General features: G+C 39.1%; 1 pseudogene; it reads right to left on the bottom strand.

Moving 5' to 3' along the window:
- Window positions 1-5562: 5562 nt before the first annotated feature.
- LOC120608389 (uncharacterized) lies at window positions 5563-5680 on the bottom strand (annotated as a pseudogene).
- Between the last annotated feature and the right edge of the window lie 737 nt (window positions 5681-6417).

The raw sequence follows: 6417 nt of genomic DNA, 5'->3' as shown, positions 1-6417 counted from the left end.
AGAGAGACATGGGGATTGTGAGAGGGATTTGTTGCAATGGCCTGGTGGTGGGAGGAGGAAGGTGAAGGCAAGGTTCTTTAGAGTTCTAGAATGCCAGAGCTAGACAGTTTCTTAGAGATCACACTCCAGAGCTGTGCTGTCTGATACGGTAGCCATGAACCACATGCAACTATTTCAATTTAAGTTAAATTAATTAAAATTTGAAATCCAGTTCTTTGGTCTCAATAGCTACATTTTAGATGCTCACTAACTACATGTAGTTGGTGGGAACCATATTGGGCATCACAAACAGAGAACGTTTTTATCCTCTCAGAAAGTTCTGTTCTAGAGTCTTCTAGATCCATCCTTTTGTTTAGAAAACGGGGAAAGTAAAGCTCAGAGAAGGGACTTGCCCAACTGCTTCATACTAGAGCTGGGACTAAGACCCAGGTTATTGGCGCTTATTGCCTGGTGCCACCTAAGCATTTTCTAATTAAGTTTATGGCATTCTGCTAGGGATCGGGGGCAGTGATGCGATTCTGACCTCTTACCCTCTTGGAGAGCATAGTCCTTTTCCTTTTCCTTTTGCGCTGAGAGTCTCACTTGTAAAATTTCAAGAAATCTCACCCAATCGCATTTATGCCCTTCTAATGGACAATATTTTTAGTTTTCTTCTGATAAACCATTCTTGAAATTTTCTATTTTCATATGTTATGAATGTCAAGAAGGATGATGGTTTAAAGATCCCTGGAAAAGTTACTTCTTGTTATGTGAGAACATGATTTGCCATATTGTGTATTCTCTATGTCTTAAGTGAGGATTTGTGTGGAACATAAAAAGTATGTGGGCAAGGAGTTATTTTCAGTTTTCTTGGTGCTATTGGCAGTTTAATTGTTTCACAGCAGATTCACTAAAAAAATTTTAAGTCAGGTAAAATTTATGGCCAGGAGCTCAAGGAAGGAGATCCTGTCCAGGGTAAAAAGAGACTCTGAGGAGGTAACTTCTAGCGGGAAAATGAAATTTTCCTTAAAGTGTTGGGGCCAGATTGGGACTAGATTTAGTTGGTGAGCAACAATCCTATAAATCAACCTGAAGATTTTCACACAGAAATTAAACCCATCATGAGTGAGGCCATTATCAGTTTAAGGATAAGCTGATTTTGGTGTGGTTGTTTATTCAGTTGTTACAGAATAGATGGTAGTAAATTGATTTTTCATAATAATTCATGGAAATTTGGAGGTGAGGTGTGCAATGTATAAACTCCGTGTAAGCCTTCCAATAGTACAAATATTCCTAAGGAGTGCTTCCTCAGAACTCTGGACAGATGGAGCAGGGGACTGAATTTTTCTGTAGGGTAGATTCATTTTGCTTAGCAATTCCTTCTTTAGATAAGCCTTTCTGCATTTGAGAGCACTGAGCTTGCTTCTGAAGGATGAGGGGACAAAGGTCAATGAGCGAGCACCAGAGACCAGAGCACATCTGCCGAGTACTGTGTTGGACACTGCAGACACACTCGTGAACAACAGTCCTCATGAGCAGAGATTACTCACATCTTTGACCTTTAATTGCTTCAGTGCCTCCTGCTGACTTCCACATGTGTCCATTTGCTTTTTTGGTCTTTGGGAGCATTTAATATAGTAGAGTTTATAATGAGCGAAGTGGTGCTAAACCACCAGTTTATCTTCTTCATCTTCACCCTTCCCCTATCCACCCTCTATCTCCCATTTATGTTATTTTCGAAACAGATAAAATTATAAAGAATAGTACCTGTCATATTGTATTGTAATGGAAACATGTGGAAGACTAGGTCAGGCCTTTGATTTAGTCTTATCTAAAGGGTGAAGGGCTTGGTAGACCAGAGAAGTCTCAATTCTACAAATGATTTACATTAAGTAACACAATGCAGCAAATTTTGGTAAAAATTGCAAACCTACTCTGACATAATGTAAGTAAAAAAAAAACCCTTTGGGATTGCTTTAGAGCTATTTTTCTTTGTGTTATCTCCTTGCATGATTGTGCCTTTGGAAAAGCCTATTCTTATACTAGTTTACCTTTCAGTCACTACTTATTCATAAAATAAAACACTGGCTCAGTGGTGTGCTGGTTCTGGTTATACCAGCTGACAAGAGCCAACTGTTAAATTTTCAGGAATTTTGTAAGCTAGATGTTAAACACAGTCAATATTAAACATTAAATTAGATAAACTTACATTAAATAAATTACATAAAAACAAAGTTAATTAATATTCAAAATATACTACTTCTTAATTATTTTACTATATTCCTTTAATATCTAAGCTCTTAAGGTTATTTATTTCAATCATATCTGTAATGTATAGTGATGTGCTACTATGCATCTCAACTCCATATTTGGTGACGTCACATCGGTTGCTTGAGATTGGTTATGGTGAAATATTTATACCATAGAAATTGACAGACACTGTAAATTAGGGCTTTTCTGCCTAAGGACCAGCCAGTTGCTAACCATTTACCAGTACACCACTAACCGGTTGTGCTTTTAAGGGCATTGCACTTACATTTCACTTGCAGTGAGATCTGGAGGGGTCATCTCAAAGATGGAGACAGCACCCCAGCATTCAATGGGACCCTGCCCCTTCTCTGTAGTCAGACAACCACACTGAGACACACTGGAAGTCATGTATCTGGGCCACTTGCTCTGTCTGATCGGGTCAAAGACATCTCTCTCTATACCGGAGCTATGGCCAGGGATAAAAAAAAAGGCTGTGGCCCAAGGCCAGTTTTAGGTTAGGGTGGGAGACTTGGCCATCAGGAAACTGTCGTGGGTTCACTTGCCAAGCAGCAATCTTTCTGGACAGAGTGCTTTTTCGTTTTCTCTGTTTCTTTCTCTAGAATCGTGGACTCCAAGTGTATTCAAAAATAATACTGCCTGATGGAAACTCATCATTTTTGAAGCAACATGTGTGACCACATTCAGGGATCACATGACTTAACTCTATGTCGGTCAGTTGGCTAGTCACTCTCTGGTAAAAATACTTCTGCCTCCTCCTAAACCTTTTGCTCTTCAGCTGCAGGCTTTTGGTATGTTCTCCCTAGGTAGCAGGGAATCCAGTTTCCAGAAGTTCCTCCCATACTGTTCATAGAGTCTGACTAAATCTTTCTAGACCTCCACACGTTTTTCCAGAATTTCTCCTCCATTATAGTAAGTATAGTATAAATTTTGAGGTCAATCTAACATGGTACAAATACCAGCTCTTTTATTTATTGGCCATTATTACTGACTATTATTACTATTGTCATCTCTGAGCCTAAGTTTACTTATCTATGTAATAATTGATGTGAACCAGATTACCCTTAGGTCTCATTCACTTGAGCATGTCAAGGAGATCACATTAAACTCGCTGCTGTGTGAATGCTCCCTCTAAGTGAGAGCAGGACCTCCACTTGCTCTTTTCAAGGGTCTCTCCCAAATCCCCACCCTCCCCCAACCAGTTCTGTTCTGGGGAATTGTCTGGCAAGTGTTGCCTCATTGGGCTCCCACTGCATCTGTGCCTTGCAGTCACCTGGATGCAGACTGCCTCTCTGCTTAGCCACAGGCCACCGTACCTGTGGTTCTGGATACCACCCTCATCTCCTCCTCCGCCCCCTCCTACTATCACTGCCTTTTTAATTTCTCTGGCTCAAATGTGGACATATCCTTTTTTTTAATTCCCCATAAAACTGCTCAGATAGGTGTATCTTTTAACAAGATTTTATAGAGGACTCAGGGTGAGAAAAGGGAGTTATAATACAAAGAGTGATTATCAGCTGCCTACTAGGTGTGGCTGCCCTTGAGGCTCACAGGCTCAGGATCTTCTGTCTCCACTCTGATTCCAGCTGCTGTCCTGGAGAGGAGGCCTGTGTTCTCCTCCCAACACCTGGGGGCTCCATGAAGCTTATTTCTACTCCTCAGAATCAGATTCTCAGCAACCCTTGCTGCCCACTCAACCTTGACAGAGAGAGTTCTCTGTTGTTACACTGCCTTTTATTTACTTTAAAATTAATCACTAAATATTAGTGTTCATAATAATAACAACAGCTTGCATTTCTATAGAGTTTACTATGTACCAGGTTCTGTTCTAAGCATTTTGCATATGTTAACTCATTTTATCTTTATAACAATCCTGGAAGGTGGTTCTATTATCATCCTCATTTAACAGAAGATGAAACAGACACAGAGAGGGTAAATAACTGATCTCGGGTCAAACATCAACTAAGGGGTGTAATCAGATTCAAAAGCAAGCTCTAGAGGCTGTATGATGCATGAGTGTGTGTGTTTATGTCTATTTGTGAGTGTGCATGTGTTTGTATGTGGGTGTGCATGCACATACGTGTGTGCTTGGATGTGTGTATGTGACTATGTGTCTGCGTGAATGTGTATTTATGTGTATGTGTGTGTGTATCAACATTAATCCATATTCTGGGTGGAGAGATCCACACTCAAGGGGAAGTTAGCATTTGAAGGACTAATCAGGAGTCCTACTGAGATGAGTGCTTCAAATATTATTTTCTAAATTCGTACTGCAGTACTGGCTGAGTAGCATAAGGAATGATAGAAAGACATTTTCATTGACGAAATGAGTCATGGTAAGATATATGATTGCTTAGACAGATTTTATAGGTACCTCAAGGCCTGCATGAATGGAATATAAAAATCAGGGGAGTCTTTAGGGCAGAACTCTGGGACCAACACTGTTGGTACTATGTTGTACCATTAACAGCAGGAGTTTATCCTAATACTGCTGTCAAAGTATTGTTGTATTTGCCTAAGAAAGAATCTTTCATGTGATGTGCTTGTTTGAGATAGCTAGGAATTTCCTGAGCTTCCAGAATACATCGTTTGAATATTTTTGTTCCTGCAGAGCTTTACCAGTGAGAACCTGATGTGTGTGGAATGGACAACGTGGCTTAGGTCAGTTTGCAACACTTTCTCATCTCCAGTCTAGGCCTCATCCTCTCACTTCTCATTTCTTTTTCAGGTGTCTTCCAGGTTGATAGTAGGAATGTTTCTTCCTTTCAGGGAAAACGTGACTCCTACCTATTGCGGGTGGTCTTACCTTTAGGTCCCAAAAGAGCACTTCTATTAGATAAGATTCCCTCATCAGTTCATCTTTCCAAGGCTGGGTTATTTATTCTTAAATAACACTGCTCTTAAGACAACAGTGCTGTCCAGGCTGAGTTTTCTCCAGACTGCTGGTCCAGTACCAATTCCAGCTATTAATGAGGATTCACATCTTGACTCCTGGTTTCCTGTGAGCAACTCACATGAAGACATATGCTCTTTCCAAAACAAAAATTGAATTTCAGGCACAAAATTCTATCTTAGAAAAAAAATAATTTTATAAAGCACAGGGTGTCAACTGGCTGCACATAGACCATATTCTGATCACTGTCATATTTAGTTTGGTCTTAATGGCATGGACCAACCCATTGTTTTAAATAATATAAATTCATTTTTATCACTTTGTTATTTTATTTTATCTTTTTTAGGTGAGGTAACCCTTGGTTGACTTCATAGATTGCAAGGACCTTGCCAGCTTATAATCCCTTATTTTTTATTTTTTTACGCCTACAGCACCTGGTCTTCTAGATGGTCTCCCATCCAAGTACTAACCAGGCCTGACCCTCCTTAGCTTCTGAGATCAGATGAGATTGGGCTTGTTCAGGGTGGCATGGCCGAAGACTGTTTTTATCACTTTAAAATAGAGAAATTACATATAAAAATCTGGATTTCTGACTTATTCTCAAAAGATCAGAATATTTGGCAACACGAGGTCTGCAATCTCATTCGTCAACAATCAGTAAGAGCTACGTAGCAACTGCCATCTTTAGGTGGCGCAATCTCTCCTCAGTTCACCACAGTCACCACCACAGGTGTTAATTATTGGTTATTATTGTGTTTTTGCTGTTATTTTTCATATAGTAGAATTAAAAGTATCATAAACTGTATCCTGTACTACTGTCTCTATTATAAGTTAGAACTAAATAATATCTGGAGTTCACCTATACTCAAAATGTCTAGGTTTCAGTCCAAAACCACACATTATACTGAAAATAAGGATGATCTCAAACTGTATGAAAAAAGACAAAAGTGCCAACAGAGATGTTAGAATTATCTGACAAAAAATTTAAAGCAGTCATCATAAAATTCTTCAATAAGCAATTACAAACATGCTTGAAACAAATAATAAAAAGTGAGAAAAAAAATAGAAGATATAAAGAAGATCCAAGTGGAAATTTTAGAACCGAAAAATACAATAAGAAAAAAAAAATCTCAAAGGATGGGCTGAATATTAAAAGAAAGGGAACAGAGGAAGAATCAGTGAACTGAAATATAGAACAATAGAAATTGCCCAATTTAAACAGCAGAGAGAAAACAGACTGGAAATAAAAGGAAAAAGAACAGAGCCTGAGGAACCTG

Source organism: Pteropus medius, unplaced genomic scaffold (assembly GCF_902729225.1).
Source record: "Pteropus medius unplaced genomic scaffold, Ma_sr-lr_union100, whole genome shotgun sequence".
NCBI classification, from domain to species: Eukaryota; Metazoa; Chordata; class Mammalia; order Chiroptera; family Pteropodidae; genus Pteropus; species Pteropus medius.
The sequence above is the reverse complement of the archived record's forward strand: the minus strand, read 5'-3'. Positions and strand labels throughout refer to the sequence as shown.